The sequence below is a fragment of the Hemitrygon akajei genome, chromosome 11 (genome assembly GCF_048418815.1).
Source record: "Hemitrygon akajei chromosome 11, sHemAka1.3, whole genome shotgun sequence".
Lineage (NCBI taxonomy): Eukaryota > Metazoa > Chordata > Chondrichthyes > Myliobatiformes > Dasyatidae > Hemitrygon > Hemitrygon akajei.
Window position 1 is genome coordinate 167,461,190 of NC_133134.1, and position 24,264 is coordinate 167,485,453.

The following is a 24,264-nucleotide window of genomic DNA, read 5'->3' on the forward strand; positions in this document are numbered from 1 at the left end:
TTCTGATGTTTGGTCTGAACAACTGAATCTCCTGATGATGCCTGTATGCTTTTAAGCATTGAGTTCCTTCCACATGATTGGCTGATTAGATATTTGTATTAACCAGCAGTCGTGCAGGTGTACCTAATAAAGTGGCCACAGAGTGTACTTCTCTGTCACTTTAGCATGGTCACCGTCATGGAGTTTTACAGTTCTGTGGGCGTTTTCTTATTCCAAACACCCGGGCCTTTCACCACGTCAACAGCTGGTGTCACTGGGGATGTTTTCACTGGGTGTTCATTTCTAGCTCTTTTGGCGGGAAGACATGCTGTCCTCCGGATGTGACAGAAAAGGCAGGACTTCAGAAGTTGGGCGCTGAAAGATCAACTTTATTTGACACAGGTAGATTGACCCACACAGTGAAATGCATCATTTGCATCAACGACCAGTACAGTATGAGGATGTGCTGGGGGACAGCCCACAAGCGTCTCCATGCTTCCAGTGCCAACACAGAATGCACTCAACTTACCCGTATGTCTTTGGAATGTAGGAGGATATCAGATCACCCGGACGTACAAACTACTGGTGGGAATTGAACCTGGATCTCACAGCTGGCACTATAAAGCATTACGCTCACCCCCATACTACTGCGCTGCCCTTAAACTGATGCATCTGCATGGGGTAGGTTTATGGTACTTTGAAAGTCTTGATCAGATACCACCACTTATGTCACCAGCTGTAGCAGGACCTCAGTGGCGAGGGGTGCGTCACCTGAACCATCAGATTCCACAGATGCTGCCTGACTTAGATTCATAGAGTCATAGTAAAGTATAGCACAGAAACAGGCCTTTCAGCCCATCTAGTCAATGCTGAGCCATTTAAACAATCTATACCCATCGATCTGCACCGGGACCATAGCCCTTCATACCCCTACCATCCATATGTTGAAATTGAGCATACATGCACCACCTGTGCTGGCAGCTCATTCCACGCTCTCACAATCCCTGAGTGACAAAGTGCCTCCTCATTAACCCCTTAAACTTTTCACCTTTAACTCTTAAGCCATGACCTCTTGGTGAAGTCCCACCCAAAGTCAGTGAAAATTGCCTGCTTGCATTTACCTTATCTATACCCTTCATAAGCGTATATACTTCTATCAAATCTCCTCTCAATTTTCTACGTTCCAGGGAATAAAGTCCTAACCTATTCAACCATTCCCTATTACTCAGGTTCTCCAGTCCTGGCAACATTCTTGTAAATTTTCTCTGTACTCTTATTTCCTCAGCGGTTTGATTGGGGCACAACTGCGCAAGCACATGGACGTCAGCTAGTGAGAACAGTGAGAAGAGTTTAAAAGGAGACAGCTTTATAGAGTGGGCAGTAGAGTGGAAGGAGACAGAGTAGGAAGGCTTTGGCTCAGTGGGGCTTCAATGGTAACGGGTTGAGGAGAGGTAGGTTATCTGTACAGAATACGGACAGGAAGTGTGTGCGTGAGGCAGGTGTTCTGTGCTCGGTGTCAGACGTGGGATGTCTGGGAGACTGCCAGCCTCCCAGACGGCCACATCTGTGTCAGGTGCATCAAGCTGTAGCTCCTTAAGGACCTCGTTAGGGAACTGGAGACACAGCTTTTTGACCGTCATCTGGTCAGGGAGAGTGAGGAGGTGACAGCAGGTAGTCACACTGGGGCCTCAAGAGACAGATAAGTGGGTAACAGTCAGGAGAGGGAAGTGCAGCAGTCAGATGCCAGAGAGTACCCCTGTGGTTGTAACCCTTGACATTAAGTACTCCTGCTTGAGTACTGTTGGGGAGGACTGCCTACCTGGGGGAAGCAAGAGTGGCCACACCTCTGACACAGAGTCCGGCCCCGTGCTCAGAAGGGTAGGGAAAGAATGGCAGCAGTGAGAGGGGACTCTATAGTTAGGGGGTCAGACAGGCAATTCTGTGGACGCAGGAAAGAAGCACGGATGGTAGTTTGCCTTCCAGGTGCCAGGGTCCAGGATGTTTCTGATTGCATCCAAGGTATCCTGAAGTGGGAAGGAGAACAGCCAGAGATCGTGGTACACATTGGTACCAACAACATAGGTAGGAAAAGGGAGGAGATCCTGAAAGCAGACTACAGAGAGTTAGGAAGGAAGTTGAGAAGCAGGACCACAAAGGTAGTAATCTCGGGATTACTGCCTGTACCACGTGACAGAGAGTATAGGTATAAAGTGAGGTGGAGGATAAATACGTGACTGAGCGATTGGAGCAGGGGACAGGGATTCAGATTTCTGGATTATTGGGACCTCTTTTGGGGCAGGAGTGACCTATACAAAAAGGACGGATTGCACTTGAATCTGAGGGGGGCCAATATCCTGGCAGGGAGGTTTGCTAAGGCTATTGGGGAGAGTTTAAACTTGGATTGCTGAGGGGTGGGAACCAAACTGAAGAGACGGAGGAAGAGGTGGTTGGCTCACAAATAGAGAAAGCTTGTAGACAGTGCGAGAGGGAGGATAGGCAGGTAATAGAGAAGGAACGTGCTCAGACCGATGGTTTGTGATGTGTCTATTTTAATGCAAGGAGTGTTGTGAACAAAGTGGATGAGCTTAGAGTGTGGATCAGTACTTGGGGCTATGATGTTCTGGATGGCTCAGGGGCAGGAATGATTACTTCAAGTGCCAGGCTTTAGATATTTCAGAAAGGACAGGGTGGGTGGCAAAACAGCTGGGGGCATAGCACTGTTGTTCGTCACAGCAGCAGAAAACGAGGAAGTTATGGAGGGATTGTCTACGGAGTCTCTGTGGGTGGAAGTTAGGAACAGGAAGAGGTCATTAACACTGCTGGGTGTTTTTTATAGACCACCCAATAGTAACAGGGATATTGAGGAGCAGATACGGAGACAGATTCTGGAAAGGTGTAATAATAACAGGGTTGTTGTGGTGGGAGATTTTAATTTCCTAAATATCGATTGTCATGTCCCTACAGCGAGAGGTTTAGATAGGGTGGGGTTTGTTAGGTGTATTCAGGAAGGTTTCTTGACACAATATGTTGATAAGCCTAAAAGAGGAAAGGCTGTACTTGATCTGGTATTGGGAAATGAACCTGGTCAGGTGTCAGGTCTCTCAGTGGGAGAGGGATTGGAACAAGTTAGGGAAGCGTTTAAATGGAGTAAGGGGAAATATCATGTTATCAGGCAGGAACATGAAAGCATAAATTGGAAACAGGTGTTCTCAGGGAAAAGTATGGAAGAAATGTGGCAAATGTTCAGGGGATATTTGCGCGGAGTTCTGCATAGGTACGTTCCAATGAGACAGGGAAAGGACGGGAAGGTACATGAACTGTGGTGTAGAAAGGCTTTTGTAAATCATCAAGAAGAAAAGAAGAGCTTACAAAAGGCTCAAAAAACTCAGATAGAGATCTAGAGGATTATAAGGCTAGAAGGAAGGAGCTTATGAATGAAATTAGCCAGAAGAGCCAGAAGGGGCCATGAGAAAGCCTTGGCGGGCAGGATTAAGGAAAACCCCAAGGCATTCTACAAGTATGTGAAGAGCAAGAGGATAAGATACGAGAGAATAGGACAAATCAAGTGTGACAGCGGAAAAGCGTTTATGAAACTGGAGGAGCTAGCAGAGGTACTGAATGAGTACTTTGCTTCAGTATTCACTACGGAAAAGGGTCTTGGCGATTGTAGGGATGACTTACAGCAGACCGAAAAGCTTGAGCATGTAGATATTAAGGAAGAGGATGTGCTGAAGCTTTTGTAAAGCATCAAGTTGGATAAGTTACCGGGACCAGATGAAAAATACCCCAGGCTACTGTTGGAGGTGAGAAAAGAAATTGCTGAGCCTCTGGCAATGATCTTTGCATCATCAATGCAAGTGGGAGAGGTTCCAGAGGATTGGAGGGTTGTGGATGTTGTTCCCTTATTCAAGAAAGGGAGTAGAGATAGCCCAGGAAATTATAGACCTGTGAGTCTTACTTCAGTGGTTGGTAAGTTGATGGAGAAGATCCTGAGAGGCAAGATTTATGAATATTTGGAGAGGCATAACATGATTAGGAAGAGTCAGCATGGCTTTGTCAAAAGCAGGTCATGCCTTACAAGCCTGACAGAATTTTTTGAAGATGTGACTGAACAGTGATGAAGGTAAAGCAGTAGATGTAGTGCATATGGATTTCAGCAAGCCATTTGACAAGGTACCCCATGCAAGGCTTATTGAGAAAGGAAGGAGGCAAGGGATCCAAGGGGACATTGCTTTTGGATCCAGAACTGGCTTGCCCACAGAAGGCAAAGACTGGTTATAGATGAGTCATATTCTGCATGGAGGTCAGTCACCAATGGAATGCCTCAGGGATCTGTTCTGGGACCCCTTCTCTTCGTAATTTTTATAAATGACCTAGATAAGGAAGTGGAAGGATGGGTTAGTAAATTTGCTGATGACACAAAGGTTGGGAGTGTTGTGGATAGTGTGGAGGGCTGTCAGAGGTTACAGCGGGATATCGATAGGATGCAAAACTGGACTGAGTAGTGGCAGATGGAGTTCAATCCAGATAAGTGTGAGGTGGTTCATTTTGGTAGGTCAAATGTGATGACAGAAAATAGTATAAATGGTACGACTCTTGGCAGTGTGGAGGATCAGAGGGATCTTGGGGTCCGAGTCCATAGGGCACTCAAAGCTGCTGTGTAGGTTGACTCTGTGGTTAAGAAGGCATACGGCGCATTGGCCTTCATCAATCTCGGGACTGAGTTTAAGAGCCAAGAGGCAATGTTGCAGCTATATAGGACCTCCATGTGACTCCACTTGGAGTACTGTGCTCAGTTCTGGTCACCTCACTACAGGAAGGATGTGGAAACTATAGAAAGGGTGCAGAGGAGATTTACAAGAATGTTGCCTAGATTGGAGAGCATGCCTTATGAGAATAGGTTGAGTGAACTTGGTCTTTTCTCCTTGGAGCGACAGAGGATGAGGGGTGACCAGATAGCGGTTTATAAGATGATGAGAGGCATTGATAGTGTGGATAGTCAGAGGCTTTCTCCCAGGGCTGAAATGGCTAGCACAAGAGGGCACAGTTTTAAGGTGCTTTGAAGTAGGTACAGAAGAGCTACCAGGGGTAAGTTTTTTTACGCAGAAAGTGGTGAATGCATGAAATGGGCTGCCGGCGATGCTGGTGGAGGCGGATACGATAGGGTCTTTTAAGAGACTCCTGGACAGGTACATGGAGCTCAGAAAAATAGTGGGCTATGGGTAACCCTATGTCATTTCTAAGGTAAGGGCATGTTCGGCACAGCTTTGTGGGCTGAAGAGTCTGTATTGTGCTGAAGGTTTTCTATGTTTCTATGTTTCTTTCAACTTTATTTACATCTTTCCTATAGGTAGATGACCAAAACTGCGCAGTACTCTAAATTAGGCCTCACCAATGTCTTACACAGCTTCAACATGATATCCCATCTCATGCACTCAATACTTTGATTTATGAAGGCCAATATGCCAAAAGCTTTCTTTGTAATCCTATCAGCCTGTGATGCTACTTTCAATGAATTATGGACCTGTATCCTGGATCCCTTTGTTCTACCACACTCTGACCAACTTGCTGAGATGCCCAGCATTTTGTGTGTAGGTGAATTGATTGCCTGGTCATTGGTAGAATGCTTTCTACAGGATCTTTCTACCGAATTCGCCCCCCCCACCCTCCACCCCACCTTCCATTATAACATTGATCTTCAAAGATACGTCATTGACTGTGAAGAATTTTGGATTCATAGAAACATAGAAAATAGGTGCAGGAGGAGACCATTTGGCCCTTCGAGCCTGTACCGCCATTCAGTATGATCATGGCTGATCATCCAACTCAGAACCCTGTACCTGCTTTCTCTCCATACCCTCTGATCCCTTCTCCAGATTCCTGACATTGTAAAGGACGTTACAGAATTGCATGTCTTCCTTTTCTGCAAACACAAAACAAATCATTCCTTGGTTCCTAGTTCTACCAGGCCACCTTAGCAACAGCTAACTGATGCATTTAATGGTTGCTATGGGGATAAATGGAGTTTGCAACAACTGTGAGCAATGTTTAACAGACAATTCCAGAATACACAGGGCATCCAGACAAGAGAAATTGCTTCTTTAGATTTGAAATCAGATTAAAGGCCCTATCGAGGTTTGTGAGATTTTGAAGAATCACTAGACATTCAGATATTGGTGCAGTGGGGGGAGGGAGGGAAAAATGTCTAAAAAAGATTAAAGATTAAAAACACAGCAGATTCTGCAAATGCTGGAAATCCAGAGTAACACACACAAAATGCTGGAGGATTCTGTGGACACAGGAAAGAAACGCAGATGGTGGTTTGCCTCCCAGGTGCCAGGGTCTGGGGTGTTTCTGATCACGTCCACGATATCTTAAGTGGGAAGGTGAACAGCCAGAGGTCATGGTACATATTGGTACCAATGACATAGGTAGGAAAAGGGAGGGGGTCCTGAAAACAGACTACAGGGAGTTAGGAAGGAAGTTGAGAAGCAGGACCTCAAAGGTAGTAATCTTGGGATTACTGCCTGTGCCACACGACAGTAAGTATAGGAATAGAGTGAGGAATAATGATCACAATTCTATCTCCTTTACCATAGCACTGGAGAGGGATAGGAACAGACAAGTTAGGAAAGTCTTTAATTGTAGTAAGGGGAAATATAAAGCTATCAGGCAGGAACTTGGAAGCATAAATTGGGAACAGATGTTCTCAGGGAAATGTACGAAAGAAATGTGGCAGATGTTCAGAGAATATTTGTGTGGGGTTCTGCATAGGTATGTTCCAATGAGACAGGGAATGAATGGTAGGGTACAGGAACTGTGGTGTACAAAGACTGTTGAAAAGCTAGTCAAGAAGAAAAGCTTATGGATCAAAAAACTCGGTAATGATAGAGATCTAATAGATTAAAATGGTTGCAGGAAGGAACTTAAGAATGAAATTAGAAGAGCCAGAAGGGGCCACGAGAAGGCTTTGGCGAGCAGGATTAAAGAAAACCCCAAGGCATTCTACAAGTATGTAAAGAGCAAGAGGATAAGACGTGAGAGAATAGGACCAATCAAGTGTGACAGTGAAAAAGTGTGTATGGAACCAGAGGAGATAGCAGAGATACTTAATGAATACTTTGTTTCAGTATTCACTACAGAAAAGGATCTTGGCAATTGTAGGGATGAGTTACAGTGGATTTAAAAAATTGAGCATATAGACATTAAGAAAGAGGAGGTGCAGGAGCTTTTGGAAAGCATCAAGTTGGATACGTCTCCAGGACCAGATAAGATGTATCCCAGGCTACTGTGAGAGGCAAGGGAGGAGATTGTAGGGGAGGGGTAGCCTGGAGGTCAGTGACTAGTGCAGTGCCACAAGGATTTGTCTTGGAACCCCTGCTCTTTGTGTTTTTTTATAAATGACCTGGGTAAAAAGGCAGAAGGATGGGTGAGTAAGTTTGCGGATGACACGAAGATTGGAGGAGTTGTGGATGGAGCTGCAGGTTGTCGAAGGTTACAAGAGGATATAGAAGGGATGCAGAGTTGGGCAGAAAAGTGGAGATGGAGTTCAATCCAGTTAAGTGTCAGGTGATGCATTTTGGAAGGACAAACCAGAAGGCTGAGTACAGGATTAATGGTCAGTTACTTAAGAGTGTGGATGAACAGTGGGACATTGGGGTTCAAATCCATACACCCCTCAAGGTCACTACACAGGTTGATAGGATAGTTGCCTATGGGATGCTAGGCTTCATTAATAGGGGGGTTGAGTTCAAGAGTAGAGAGGTCATGTTGCAACCCTACAAATCTCTAGTGAGACCACACTTAGAGTACTGTGTTCAGTTCTGGTCACCTCATTATAGGAAGGATGTGGAAGCTATGGAGAGGGTGCAGAGGAGATTTACCAGGATGTTACCTGGATTAGAAAACAAGTCTTATGAGACAAGGTTAGCAGAGCTGGGACTTTTCTCTTTGGAGCGTAGAAGGATGAGAGGGGATTTGATAGAGGTCTACAAGATTATGAGAGGCATAGATAGGGTGGATAGCCAGTACCTGTTTCCCAGGGCACGAATAGTAAACACCAGAGGGCATATGTACAAAGTTAAGGGAGGGAAGTTTAGGGGAGAAATCAGCAGTAAGTTTTCTGTTGTGTGTGTGTGTGTTTTTTTTTAAAAACACAGAGGGCTGTGGGTGCCTGGAATGACTTGCCAGGGATGGTGGTGGAGGCTAAAACATTAGGGGTATTTAAGAGCCTCTTGGACAGGCACATGGATGAAAGAAAAATAGAGGGTTATGGGGTAGTGTGGGTTTAGTACTTTTTTTAAAGGCATATATAGGTCAGCACAACATCGAGGGCTGATGGGCCTGTACTGTGCTGTAGTATTCTAGTGTTCTAGTATTACTGAGCCTCTGGAAATTATCTTTGCATCATCACTGGGGATGGGAGAGGTTCCAGAGGATTGGAGGGCTGCAGATGTTGTTCTATTATTCAAGAAAGGGAGTAGAGATAGCCCAGGAAATTATAGAGTCTTACTTCAGTGATTGGTAAATTGATGGAAAAGATCCTGAGAGGCAGGATTTATGAGCATTTGGAGAGGCATAATATGATTAGGAATAGTCAGCATGGCTTTGTCAAGGGCAGGTCATGCCTTAAAAGCCTGATTGAATTTTTTGAGGATGCAACTAAACACATTGATGAAGGTAATTCTACTGCCAGGACTTAAGAACTTTTTAAAAGCTATTATTAATGCTTTTTGAGATAGTGATTTAGATGCATATCATATTTTTTACTGAGTTAAGTATTGTATGTAATTAGTTTTGCTACAACAAGTGTATGGGACATTGGAAAAAAAGTTGAATTTCCCCATGGGGATGAATAAAGTATCTATCTATCTATCTATGGATTTCAGCAAGACATTTGATAAGGTACCCCATGCAAGGCTTATTGAGAAAGGAAGGAGGCATGGGATCCAAGGGAACATTGCTTTGTGGATCCAGAACTGGCTTGCCCACAGAAGGCAAAGAGTGGTTGTAGACAGGTCATACTCTGCATGGAGGTTGGTGACCAGTGTAGTGCCTCAGGGATCTGTTCTAGGACCCCTTCTCTTCGTGATTTTTATAAATGACCTGGATGAGGAAGTGGAGAGATGGGTTAGTAAATTTGCTGATGACACAAAGGTTGGGGGTGTTGTGGATAGTGTGGAGGGCTGTCAGAGGTTACAGCGGGACATCAATAGGATACAAAACTGGGCTGAGAAGTAGCAGATGGAGTTCAACCCGGATGAGTGTGAAGTGGTTCATTTTGGTCAGTCAAATATGATGGCAGAATATAGTATAAATGGTAAGACTCTCGGCAGTGTGGAGGATCAGAGGGATCTTGGGGTCCGAGTCCATAGGACACTCAAAGCTGCTGCGCAGGTTGACTCTGTGGTTAAGAAGGCATACAGTGCATTGGCCTTCATCAATTGTGGGACTGAGTTTAAGAGCCAAGAGGTAATGTTACAATTATATAGGACCCTGGTCAGACCCCACTTGGAGTACTGTGCTCAGTTCTGTTCACCTCACTACAGGAAGGATGTGGAAACCATAGAAAGGGTGCAGAGGAAATTTACAAACATGCTGCCTGGATTGGGAAGCATTCCTTATAAGAATAGGTTGAGTGAACTTGGAGTGATGGAGGATGAGAGGTGACCTGATAGAGGTGTGCAAGATGATGAAAGGCATTGATCATGTGGAAAGTCAGAAGCTTTTTCTCAGGGCTGAAATAGCTAGCATGAGAGGGCACAGTTTTAAGGTGCTTGGAAGTAGGTACAGAGGAGATGTCAGGGATAAGTTTTTTTTTTAAACAGAGAGTAGTGAGTGCATGAAATGGGCTGCCGGCGAAGTTGGTGGAGGAGGATACGATAGGATCTTTTAAGAGACTCCTGGATAGGTACATGGAGCTTAGGAAAAGAGGGCTATGGGTAACCTTATGCAATTTCTAAGTAAGTACATGTTCGACATAGCATTGTGGCTGAAGGGCCTGTATTGTGTTGTAGGTTTTCTATGTTTCTAACTCAGCAGGTCAGGCAGCGTCAATGGAAAGGATTTTAGATCTACATTTTGGGTCACAAACCTTCCTCAGGAAAAGATTAGCTTTATTTGTCATATGTACATCGTACATGGTTCATTCAGGTAATGTGGATAAGCTCCCACTACCTATTAAATGCTCCCAATGGCATTCGCCTCAAATAGCCTCTGACAACCAAGTCCAGCTCCTGTCCTTCATGTGTGGTTTAGCTAATAAACCTGGCAGAACCATTTCTACTGACAGGAGAAGGGTCAAAGGCAGGTTACTGGCACCTTAAAACCAGTCACTTTAGACAGGTTTGGTAGAGCTCATTTAGGAGAAGGAAAACTCTGATCTCAAACCTCCATTGCCTTGCAGCTGTGCCCACTCATGCTTCAGAAGTAAACCCTGAGGGCAAAATCCGGAGCTGGATTCCCTAAGGCAGTCCAACACTGACTGGCAGTTCAATGCTGACTGGCAATTCCTGTGATGCCTCCGGTGTCAAAATGTATCAGTCTCTGACGTTCCTTTGTATTCATCAGCTGTGAGGGGAGGGGGAACCTGCTGCATGGGCAACAGCGTATCACCTAGACAGCTAGGATACCACATCCATGGTCAACGCTGACCTTGACGGAGGCCTCAGTCAGTCACACTGTATGTGTACATATAATACAATACTATAAATACAGTCCATAAATAAGAACAAAAGAAACTGTAACTTTCTAATAATTTGAATAGGGATTTTAAGCTCATCCCAGTATGGAAATTGGATAAGCAAGTGATGGCACGGCCTCATAAAAGAGGGGTGTCCCTTTAGATCAGAGATGAGGAGGAGTCTCTTTAGCCAGAGGGTAGTGAATCTGTGCAATTCATTGCCACAGGCGGCTGTGAGACCAAGTCATTAGGTATACTTAAAGCAGATGTTGATAGGTTCTTGATTAGAAAGGGCGTCAAAGGTAACAAGAAGGACAGAGAATGGGGGTGAGGGGGATAATAGGTTAGTCATGGGAAATGACGAAGACACAACCGATGGGCTGAATGGCCTAATTCTGCTTCTATGTCTTATAGAGACAGGAATAGGGGAGAGGGAGTCAGATGGTGCACAAGCACCTGAGTACCTGTTCTGTCAGTATGTAATTTCTCTAAGAGGAAGTTACTGCCTGTCCTGGGAAGTGAGCTGGTTTTAGACATGGGGGCAGAAACTGAGACACAGTTGGTTATGGCGCTTTTACAAGCGAAGATTTAACAAATCTTGAAGATCAGCTGACTTGCTGAGTTCCTTCAGCATTTTGTGTGTGTGTGTTGCTATACAAAGTCAAGTAATGTCCACATCTACCAGAAATACCAAGGAGATTTAGAGTGCAATGTTGTTTGCACAATGCAAACAGTGGAGTGGGACAAACAGACTAGACGGATTGGAGATTTATGTCTCTAATTGTCTGAATACATTGAACAATTAGCACACTAATAATAACTCCACCAAGCCCAACTGCGAAAGGAGGAGGATTGGGCGTGAGGCTAGCAACCACATTCCGTAAAAACCCAGAGTTACAGAAATGCCAACAGAAGCTCCGAAGACCTTATCCCCAAGAGAGATCTTCGCCTAAAAGACATATGAAGTCATTTGGTAAAAGCTGCAAGTCCATGGACCTTCTCTCATCCAGTTGAAAACTTTTCCAGGACAGGAGGACTTTGGCGAGATGCAGTCAGCAGCCTATGTTGCTGTAGGGGTGATGGGTTTAAGAAGAGAACCCGTAACACTGAGTGTTGTGCATGAGGCATAATTTCCTCTTAATATCTAGACATTTATATGTACCATCAGCTCATAAGATATATTTCTAAAGGAGAGAAAGTAGTGAATTTTCATCCTTTTTAGTCCATTCCCTCTTCTGCCTATCACCTCAGTTTCTCACATCATTGCCTAACAATCCGTGAAATGCGTCAACAACCAACAGTCTGAGGATGTGCAGGGGGGCAGCCCGCAATGCCGCCATGCTTCTGGCACCAACATAGCATGCTCACAACTCACTAACCCTACCTGTACATCTTTGGAATGTGGGAGGAAACCAGAGCACCAGGAGGAAAGCCACATGGTTATGGAGAGAATGTACAAACACCTTATAGACAGTGGCTGGAACTGAACTCGTGTCACTGATGTTGTAATGGTGTTACACTACCCTGCAGAACACAAAACAAAATATTACCACAAATAAGTTAACAAAATATAATTCAAAGTGCATGTAGCATGCAGCACAGGTAAACAGTGTGCTGCCCTAGTGCTGAGATCTTGGATGTGGCAGGGTATTCATTAGTCTCATAGCCTGAGGGAAGAAGCTGTTACCCAGTCTGGCAGTCCTAGTCCTGACGCTCCTGTACCTCCTTCCTGACGGTAGTTGGTCAAAGAGATTGTGGGATGGATGGTAGTATTTGTAGCAATGTTGTCGCAATTGAATACAACGCTCCTGGGGTCACAAATAGGGGATTACAATTAAGGCTTCAGGCCCTTCATCAACAAGTTGTAATTTGTGAAACTAATCAAGGAAGTGTTAAAAATAACAGTTCAGTGCCAAATGAGTCAATGCTCTCACTGCAGACAGTTTGAAATCAGAAGCCCAGAAACAATGAATAAATTTAATGACAATTACTTTTGGCAGAGGAGAACATAGAACATTACAGCACAGAACAAGCCCTTCAGCCCACAATGTTGTGCTGATGCTTTAACCTGCTCTAAGATCAATCTAACCCTTCTTTCCCGCACAGCCCCCCATTTTCTATCATCTATAAGAGTCTCAAAGTCCCAAATATACCTGCTTCTACCTCCAGCACAGCAGAGTGTTCCACGCACCCACCACTCTGTGTAAAAAAACTACCTCTGGTATTCCACCCCCCCCCCCCATACTTCCCTCCAATCACATTAAAATTATGCCTCCTCGTATTAGCCATTTTTGCCCTTGGAAAAAGTTGCTGTCTGTCCACTCTATTTATGCCTCTTATCATCTTGTACACCACTATCAAGTTACCTCTCATCCTCCATCATTCCAAAGAGAAAAGCTCTAGCTCGCTTAACCTTTTCTCATAAGACATGCTCTCTAGGCCTGGTAAATCTCTTCTACTTCCTCTCTAGTGTGAATCAATTTTTTAGAGAAATAACATGGAGGCTTTTGCACTTCATTGGGCAGGCAGACCAAGATTCTGTTTTATGTCATATCAAAAGGTTGCTTACATCACATAGGAAATTTCATAGGAATGAAAGGCTCATCATACGAGGAGTGTTAGATGCCTTCAGGTCTGTGCTTGGTGGAGTTCAGAAGGATGAGTGGGAACCAACAGGGAGGAGGTACAGGAGCCTGAGGCACTCCCTCAACAAATTAGGAACAGCTTTTCCCCCTCGGCTGTCTAATTTTTGAATGGACATTGAACCTAAGGACTCACTATTTTTCTCTTTTTGCACTACTTATTTAACTTAACACATATATGTATATATTTATAACTGTAATCAGCTTTATTATTTTGCAATGCCGCCACAAAACAACAAATTCCACAACATAAGCCAATGATATTAAACCTGATTCTGATTTCATTGAAACCTACCAGATACTGAAAAGCCTGGATAGAGTGGACATGACAAGGACGAGGCAGAGCAGAAGAGTCTAGTATCATAGGGCACAACCTCAGAATAAAGGGTCGTCCCTTTAGGAGGAAGACGAGGAGGAATTTCTTTAACCAGAGGATGGTGAAACTGTGGAATTCATTGCCACAGATGGCTGTAGAGGCCAAGTCATTGGGTCTATTTAAGACTAAGATTGAGAAGGCCTTGATTGGGTTAAGAGTTATGGGGAGAAGTCTGGGGAACAGGGTTAAATAAAGCCAGCCATGATTGACTTAATGAGCTGAATGGCCTATCACTGCTCTTATATCTTATGGTCATGTTGAACCTCGATGTGGCATTGCTTTTGAATCTCATTCCGGAGCTTGTGCTCAAGTTCCAGTTTGGAGTTTAAACCCAGGAACTCGTACAATAGTTGCTGATAAAGGACAAGAAGAATCTCCTTGGATGGGGAAGGCACGCTGACATACTCTGTCATAGTTATATCCCTCATGTGTGGATATCTGTTCTTGACAAGGACACAGACACCCACACTTTAAGGATATAATACCTAATACCTACTGGAGTTTTTCGAGGATGTAACCAGGAAGTTAGACAAAGGAGATCCAGTGGATGTAGTGTACCTTGATTTTCAGAAGGCATTTGATAAGGTCCCACATAGGAGATTGGTGGGTAAAATCAAAGCTCATGGCATTGGGGGGGAAGACCTTGACATGGATAGAAAACTGGTTGGCAGATAGAAAGCAAAGGGTAGCAGTGAATGGGTGTTTCTCGGAATGGCAGGTGGTGACTAGTGGGGTGCCACAGGGCTCAGTATTGGGACCACAGCTGTTTACGATTTACGTCAACGATTTAGATGAAGGAATTGAGAATAACATCAGCAAGTTTGCTGATGATACTAAGCTGGGTGGCAGTGTGACATGTGATGAGGATGTTAGGAGAATTCAGGGTGACTTGGAAAGGCTGGGTGAGTGGGCAGATACTTGGCAGATGACATTTAATGTGAATAAGTGTGAGGTTATCCACTTTGGGAGTAAGAACAGGAAGGCAGATTATTATCTGAGCGGTGTAGTTAGGTAAGGGAGAAATACAAAGAGATCTAGGAGTCCTTGTTCATCGGTCACTGAAGGTGAATGAGCAAGTGCAGCAGGCAGTGAAGAAGGCTAATGGAATGTTGGACTTTATTACGAAGGGAATTGAGTACAAGAGCAAGGAAATCCTCTTGCATTTGTACAGGGCTCTGGTGAGACCACACCTGGAGAATTGTGTACAGTTTTGGTCTCCAGGGTTAAGGAAGGACATCCTGGCTGTAGAGGAAGTGCAGCGTAGATTCACAAGGTTAATTCCTGGGATGTCAGGACTGTCTTACGCAGAGAGGTTAGAGAGACTGGGCTTGTACACGCTGGAATTAAGGAGATTGAGAGGGGATCTGATTGCAACATATAAGATTATTAAGGGATTGGACAAGATAAAGGCAGGAAATATGTTCCAGATGCTGGGAGAGTCCAGTACCAGAGGGCATGGTTTGAGAATAAGGGGTAGGTCATTTAGGACAGAGTTAAGGAAAAACTTCTTCTCCCAGAGAGTTGTGGGGGTCTGGAATGCACTGCCTCGGAAGGCAGTGGAGGCCAATTCTCTGGATACTTTCAAGAAGGAGCTAGATAGGTATCTTATGGATTGGGAAATCAAGGGATATGGGGACAAGGCAGGAACCGGGTATTGATAGTAGATGATCAGCCATGATCTCAAAATGGTGGTGCAGGCTCGAAGGGCCGAATGGTCTACTTCTGCACCTATTGTCTATTGTTTATCAAAAGTAACAACAGAAGCTGAATGCACAGTAATCAGTCAGAACCAGCTTCTTCCCCGAGCCACCAGATTTCTGAATGGTCCAAGAACCCATGAACACTATCACATTATTCCTTTCGTTTGCACTACTTACTTCAATTGATAGCAATTTTATGCCTTTACACTGCAATGCTGCCACAAAACAATGTTTTTCACACCACAAGTCAGTGAGCCTTTACACTTTTACATTGAAAAATGTGAAGGTAAATTTTAGCATACAAATAAATAAGCCTACGCTGGGGTTGGAAGACTGTTTGCATGTGGGTGGGTGGGAGGGAGAGGTGTTTTGCTGTTGTTGTTTTGTTTCTGTTGTTACAGTTAGAGAGTCATAGAAAAGTACAGCACAGAAACAGTCCATCTAGTCCGTGCCAAATCAGTTATACTACTTACTCTCATTCGACCTGAACCCAGATCAAAGGCCTCCATACCCCTACCATCCGGGTACTTATCCAAACTTCTCTTAAATGTTGAAATCAAGCTCACATGCACCACTTGTGCTGGCAGCTCGTTCCACACTCTCACCACCCTCTGAGTGAAGAAGTTTCCCTTCATGGTTCCCTTAAACATTTCACCTTCACCTATGACCTCTAGTTCTAATCTCACCAACTTAAGTAGAAAAAGCCACTTGCATTTACCCTATCTATAACCTTCATAATTTTGTATACCTCTATCAAATATCCCCTCAATCTTCTACATTCCAAGAAATAAAGTCTTAACCTATTAAATCTTTGAAAAGGATCAAGGATGATCCATGGGCATGTCTAGTCCGGTGGTTTTATAGACATGCCTAGGCACCATCCCTGATGAAGATGGAAGAGTTTGTCATCAAAACATCGGTTAAAATCAATACCTGTAACTGGCAGGAAGCCCAAGAAGAGTTTATTCATATTTAATCTTTCTTTATCTTTCCTTATAACTCAGGTCCTCCAGTCCTAGCAACATCTTTGTAAAGTTTCTCTGCACTCTTTTAACCTTATTTACATCTTTCCTGCAGGTAGATGACCAAAACTGCACACTATACTTCAAATTAGGCCTCACCAACATCTTACACAACTTCAACATAACATCCCATCTCCTGTATCCAATACTTTGATATATGAAGGCCAATGTGCTAAAAAATTTCTTCACGAACCTCTCTACATGCGATGCCACTTTCAATGAATTCTGGGCCAGTATTCCCAGATTCCTCTGTTCTATCACACGCCTCAATGCCCAACTGTTCACTGTGTAGTTGTTGCTGCTTGAAATGGTCATTATTGTTGATTGCGTTGTTCTGCTGAACATTGTGGACATGCTACATTGGCACCGGAATGCATGCAGGCTGCCCTCAGCACACACTTTGGTTTTGTTGGTTGTTAAGGAAACAACACATTTGTTTCAATGTACATGTGATTAATAAATTTAGTGGAATCTGAATCAAAACCTGATTGTGAAAGTAAAGCAAAGTGGAGGGAATCGTCTTAAAAATGCCATTTGAAGTCCTATGGAAGGCTAAGTGGAAATAGTTTGCACTGTTAACTTTATCTTTGGACTGAAGTTATACATTAACACATCACCCACCATTCCTCACTCTCATTCCACTATTTAAAGCTGAGAATTAAAAACCTTAATATAATTTGTTTTCTCTGAACATACTTGTTAAAGCGTCACACTCAGTGAGTAAGTATCCGATTAAAGCATCGTGTAGGAGGCTGCACAAATAACTATGAACTACCTGCAAAACCAGAGACACCCTAAAGCTCACAAGTGCCAACTCTGCATTACTTTGAATATTAACACCTCAGAATCACCTCCCGGACTTGATTAACATTTGCAGATTTCCATCGGTGCTGCTACCATTAGTCACTTTTTTTAATGACACACCGGAAGCTGCAGAAAGTTGTAAACTCAGTCAGCTCCATCATGGGCACAAACCTGCATAGCATTCAGGACATCTTCAAGGAGCGATGCCTCAAAAAGGCAGCATCCATCATTAAGGACTCCTATCACTCAGGATATGTCCTCTTCTCAAGAGGTACCTGAAGGCACACACACAATGATTCAGGAACAGCTTCTTTTCCTCTGCCATCAGATTTCTGAATGGACAATGAACCCATGAACACAATCTCACTACTTGTTGTTTGATTTAACTATTTTTTATATATATATATATATATATTCATACTGTAATCCCAAGTTTTTTTCTATTATTATGTATTACAATGTACTGCTGCTGCGGAAACAACCAATTTCACAACATATGCAGTTGATATTAAAGCTGATTCTGATTAGTTTATGAGACCATAAGACACAGGAACAGAATTGATCTCCACAGCTGTCTGTGGCAATCAACCCTACAGATTCACCACCAACTGGCTAAATAATCTGCAAGAATTCAAGTCCTCTAAGTTCCAAACTAAAAGATAAGATACTGAAAGTTGATCAGAATGGCATACAACATTGTAAGAGCTGATAGTCTGGACTCGTGGTCAATGATGAGCACCAATGTAACTTGCAAGGGACAGGTCTGAGGATACAAAAAATGATTCACTGCAGATTTCACAAGGTTAATTACCCGTCACATCTAGAGGACAGCTGCCTTCCCAGCAAAGGAACAAGAAATGAACACCCAGTGAAAACATCCCCAGTGACACCAGCTGTTGACCTGGTGGAAGGCCCGGGTGTTTGGAATAAGAAAACGCCCACAGAACTGTAAAACTCCATGATGGTGACCATGCTAAAGTGACAGAGAAGTACACTCTGTGGCCACTATATTAGGTACACCTGCACGCTTGCTGGTTAATACAAATATCTAATCAGCCAATCATGTGGAAGGAACTCAATGCTTAAAAGCATATAGGCATCATCAGGAGATTCAGTTGTTGTTCACACCAAACATCAGAATTGGGAAGAAATGTTACCCAAGCAACTTTGACTATGGAATGATTGTTGGTCCCAGATCGGGTGGTTTGAATATCTCAGAAAATGTTGATCTCCTGGGATTTTTATTCACAACAGTTTCTAGAGTTCACAAAGAATGGTTATAAAAAATAAAAATCATCCAGTGAGCGGCATTTCTGTGGGGAAAACATTGTGTTAACAAAAGGGTCAGAGGAGAGTGTCCAAACGGCTTCAAACAGTAACTCAAATAATCACACATTACAACAGTAGTGTGCAGAAGAGCATCTTTGAATGCACGACATGTGGAACCTTGAAGGAGATGGGCTACAGCAGCAGAAAACCACACCAGATTCCACTCTTGTACCTATTAAGGTGTCCACTGAGTGTCTGTAGTATTTTGGGTGTATTATACGAAAATCTGGTCATCTGCCTACAGGCAATGTATCAATAAGACTGAAAGAGTACAGAAAAAATTTACAAAGAAAATTTACCAAGACTTGACGACCTGAGTTATTGGAAAAGGTTGAATGGGTTAGGATTTTATTCCCTTGATTGTAAATGATTGCGAGATTTGATGGAGGTATACAAAATATAGGGGTATAGATAGGGTAAATGCAAGCAGTGTTTTTCCACCGAGGTTGGGTGAGACTAGAGGTCATAGGTTAAGGGTGAAGGGTGAAATATTTCAGAGGAACATGAGGGGGAACTTCTTCACTCAAATGCTGGTGCGAATGTGGAATGAGCTGCCAGCAGAAGTGGTGGATGCAGACTCGATTGCAACATTTAAGAGAAGTTTTTAATGGCACACCGAAAGCTGCAGGGAGTTGAAAACTCAGTCAGCTGGATGGGAGGGTTGAGGAGGGCAACGGTTCAGGGGCAGGTCAATAAGATTAGGTAGAATCACAGTTCAGTACATTTCAAAAACTTTGAAAACATTCTAAAACTATAAAATTATATTAACTCTATAAAAATAATGCTAATAACAATGTAATATTTAAAATATACTTAAATAAAATAACTTTTCAAAAACATAAGATTATAGCTGTTATGGTCCACTGTCCTCTCCTATCAGATTCCTTCTTCTGTTTTTCTTCATTTCCACCCATCAGCTCCCAGATTCTCACTTCATCCCCCCTTTCCCCACCCACCCACCTTCCCCCTCACCTGGTCTCATCTGTCACCTGCCAGTCTGTACTCCTTCCCCAACCCCACCTTTTTATACTGGTTTCCTTCTCCTTCCTTTTCAGTCTTGATGAAGGGTCTCGGTCCAAAATTGTTGACTCTTTCCTCTCCTCCATAGATGCTGAGTTCCTCTAGTATTTTGTGTGTGTTGCTCAAGGTTCCCAGCATCTGCAGAATCTTTGGTGTCAAAGTAAACACCTTCTTGTTCACACAGGGCCTCAAACACCCCCACTAGTGTCTGGGGTGGCACAAACTATGTTAGAACTACTTTTGTTGAATGGATTAACCTTAACCTCATATGGTAACATACATAAAACACACACAAAATACTGGAGGAACTTCTGCCAGCCAGGCAGCATCTATGGAAAAGAGTACAATTGACATTGAGGACCGAGACCCTTCATCAGAACCTGATGCTGCCTGACCTGCTGAGCTCCTCCAGCATTTTGTGTGTGTTGATTGGATTTCCAGCATCTGCAGATCTTCTCTTATATGTGACAGTAAATGGCCTCATTGAGTATACTCAATGGCCTCTCTATTAGGTACAGCAGTCGAACCTGACGTATTTTTCTGCTGTAGCCCATCTACTTCAAAGTTCGACATGATCTGCATTCAGAGATGCTCTTCTGCACACCACTGTTATAACAGGTGGTTATTTGAGTTACTGTCGCCTTCCTGTCAACTTGAACCAGTCTGGCCATTCTCCTCTGATCTCTCTCATTAACAAGGCATTTTTGCCCACAGAACTGCTGCTCACTGGATGGTTTTGCTTCTCACACCATTCTCTGCAAACTTCAGAATCCCAGGCGATCAGCAGTTTATGAGACATTCAAACTACCCCCTGACACCAATAATCATTTCATAGTCAAAGTCACTTATATTACATTTCTTCCCTATTCTGATGTTTGGTCTGAATGACAACTGAACCTCTTGACCATGTCTGCATGCTTTTATGCACTGAGTTGTTGATATTTGCATTAACATAAAGGTGTACCTAATAAAGTGGCCACTGAGTGTGTTTTTTTTATCTCCCTTTTGAGAATCCGCTGTGATTTTCCACCACTTTTTGTTTATTTGAAATTTGTTTTCATCCTGTCCTGGCAATAACAGATGGAAGTGAAGAGCTGAAATGATGAGCTTCTGACCTTACCCTGAAGAAGGAGGTGTGTGCTTTTCTCAGTCTGTAGGTTGTGGGCTGTAGAGAGCAGGCTGATGGAACAGAGACATTGTGTCACACAGACTAATCTGAAACTGTGGTGTCAGCAGATGAAACCAACATTTTTCCACCTGAACCATGGAAGGAAGGAGAGTTTACAGTCAGCCACTGGCATGACAGCTCAGGTTATTAAAACAAAATGCAAAAAATTCCATAGGGAGCATCTATGGAAGAAAGTACAGTCAGTGTGTGTTGCTTGGATTTCCAGCATCTGCAGATTTTCTCTTGTTTGTGGTTTATTTATTCATTTTATTTAGAGATTAGTACAAATCAGGCCCCTCTGGCCCAATGAGCCAAACTGCCTAGCCCTAGCCTAATCACAGGAAAACTCTAACCTCAAACCTCTGCTGCCTTGTGGCTATACCCACTCACAATGTAATCTCTGGGAGTAAACCCTAAGGAATAGTCCATAGCTGAAGTACCTAAGACAGTCCTACATTGAGATCAACACTGACCGGCAACTCCTGCAACACTGCTGGTGCCAGCTGTATCAGTCCGAGCCGTTCAGCTGCATGGAGAGGGGGAGCCTGCTGCACGGACACCAGATTGCTCTCCATATCGCACTGCCATGGTTTTAGAATCATGTATAACTATATATAACCAAATAATAATTACAGCACGGAAACAGGCCATCTCAGCCCTTCTAGTTCGTGCCAAACGCTTACTCTCACCTAGTCCCACCGATCTGCACTCAGCCCATAAACCTCCATTCCTTTCCTGTCCATATACCTATCCAATTTTTCTTTTTAAATGACAACATTGAACCTGCCTCTACCACTTCTACTGGAAGCTCGTTCCACACAGCTACCACTCTCTGAGTAAAGAAGTTTCCCCTCGTGTTACCCCTAAACTTTTATCCCTTAACTCTCAACTCATATCCTCGTTTGAATCTCCCCTACTCTCAATGGAAAAAGCCTATCCACGTCAACTCTATCTATCCCCCTCATAATTTTAAATACCTCTATTAAGTCCCCCCTCAACCTTCTACACTCCAAAGAATAAAGATCTAACTTGTTCAACCTTTCTCTGTAACTTAGGTGCTGAAACCCAGGTAACATTCTAGTAAATCCCCTCTGTACTCTCTCTATTTTGTTGACATCTTTCCTATAATTCGGTGACCAGAACTGTACACAATACTCCAAATTTGGCCTCACCAATACTTGGTACAATTTTAACATTACATCCCAACTCCTATACTCAATGCTCTGATTTATAAAGGCCAGCATACCAAAAGCTTTCTTCACCACCCTATCCACATGAGATTCCACCTTCAGGGAACTATGCACCATTATTCCTAGATCACTCTGTTCTACTGTATTCTTCAATGCCCTACCATTTACCATGTATGTCCTATTTTGATTAGAGCTACCAAAATGTAGCACCTCACACTTATCAGCATTAAACTCCATCTGCCATCTTTCAGCCCACTCTTCTAACTGGCCTAAATCTCTTTGCAAACTTTGAAAACCTACTTCATTATCCACAACACCACCTATCTTAGTATCATCTGCATACTTACTAATCCAATTTACCGCCCCATCATCCAAATCATTAATGTATATGACAAACAACATTGGACCCAATACAGATCCCTGAGGCACACCACTAGACACCAGCCTCCAACCTGACAAACAGTTACCCACCACTACTCTCTGACATCTCCCATCCAGCCACTGTTGAATCCATTTTACTACTACTAAATATTAATACCTCATAATTAGGACACAATATCTATGGTTGACCCCGACCATCAGAAGGCCTCATGATCGCAGGATTGGGTTATATCAGCTGCCCAGAGAGGAGTAGCACATCTGGTGAAGGGGCTTGTCATGTCCATTCCGGGGCAGCTCACTCACCTTTGGGCCCCATCAGACACTCAGGTCTCACGTGGCTCCAACTGACAGTGGCTAACCTGGGTGAGTATAGCTAGCAGGTCTCATACCCTGGTGAGATAAGGACATGCCTGTACTAGCATGTGAAGTCAGCTCCAGCAGACCAGGTAGATGAGATCCATCCAGGAAGGTACTTCATGGAGAGCTTCATGACAAGGCACAGACAAGTCATGGTCATCCACTGCAACCGAGGAAGACTCCAGTTTGTGATCACGACTCACACAATTGGACCCGGACTTCCAAGGTTGAGAGAGTGCAATGCCTTTTCCACTTCAAAAACTCTCCCGCACAGGTCTCTTGTCACTGTTGCACACAACGGACAACCAACAATCACAGGATAACTTAACATGACCAATCAACCTGCTGTGCTCTTTAGATTGTGCGAGGAAACCGGAGCACCTGGTGAAAACCCATGTGTATATGGGAAGAACATACAAACTTCTTACAGAGCACGCTGGAGCTGAACTCCAGATACCATCACACTGACTGGCATGTTCTCACAAAGACACGAGAGACTCTGCAGATGCTGAAAATCTGCGCGCACACACACACACACACACACACACACACAGTTCTTTGTGATTTTTATAAAGGACTTGGACAATCAAGTGGAAGGCTGGGTTAGTAAGTCTGCAGATGTCATGAAGGTCGGTGGAGCTGTGGATGGTGTAAAGTTGTCGTAGTTTATAACGGGACATCAACAGGATGCAGAGCTGGGCTGAGAAGTGGCAGATGGAAGTGAATCCAGAAAAGTGTGAAATGATTCACTTCGTAAGGTCAAATTTGAAGAAAAAATACATAGTTAATGGTAAGAATCTTAGGATTGTGGACAGACACAGAAATCTTGGAGTCCACGTCCATACATCCCTCTAAGTTGCAGTGCCAACTTCAAGAGCTGAGAGGTAATGTTGTGGCTCTATAAAACTCTGGCTAGACCACACTTGGAGTATTGTGTTCATTCTGGTCACCTCATTATAGGAATGGTGTGGAATCATTACAGATATTGTAATAGATATTGTGCAGAGGAGATTTAGAAGGATGCTGCCTGGATTACAGAACATGTCTTATGAGGACAGGTTGAGCGAAGGAGGAAGGAGAATCAGAGATGCCTCGACAGAGATGTACAAGAGGCATAGATCGAGTGGACAGCCTGAGAATTTTTCCCAGGGTGGAAATGGTATTACGGGGTGGGGGAGGGGCTGCATAATTTTAAGGTGAGTGGATGAAGTACACTGTGTAATAGTCTGATTTGTCTGAACACTATGGAAGGCAGGTTTTTCACTGCATCTCAGAATGTGTGACAATAATAAACCAATATTAATTCCAGCTCTTGAATGTGACCCTTCTTACGCAACAAGCAACCCAAGGATCTCATTAAAGGAAATCATACCCTTCCTCATTTCGATGCACCATTATACAGCAAGATAAAGGGTCACCACACTGACTGGTTTTAATGTGATGGGAGAATGTTTAACACCAAAGGATATTTCCCTTGAAATACAGAGCTATGTTGTTTGAGTTCTCATAGAATGTCTTCCAATAAAGTTAATTACAGAGACAGCAAAGCTGAGACTTTCTATCAGCAGCCAATCAAGCATGCTGATTTAATTGCAATTGAAAATATATCTGCAGA

General features: G+C 43.5%; 1 protein-coding gene across 9 annotated transcripts in view; it reads right to left on the minus strand.

The window, feature by feature from the left end:
* Positions 1 to 24,264, minus strand: part of LOC140736254 (syntaphilin-like) — a 60,935-nt gene that overhangs the window by 27,092 nt on the left and 9,579 nt on the right. For 2 of the 9 annotated variants that reach the window (XM_073062187.1, XM_073062189.1), the window contains exon 2: positions 12,045 to 12,184. The exons of 4 other annotated variants lie outside the window; for them this stretch is intronic. The gene's annotated coding sequence lies outside the window, so the exon portion shown is untranslated. Of the gene's footprint in view, positions 1 to 12,044; positions 12,185 to 12,347; positions 12,388 to 20,668; positions 20,811 to 24,264 lie in introns of those variants that run through there. 3 more of the 9 variants (XM_073062186.1, XM_073062190.1, XM_073062191.1) reach the window with 3 other exon arrangements.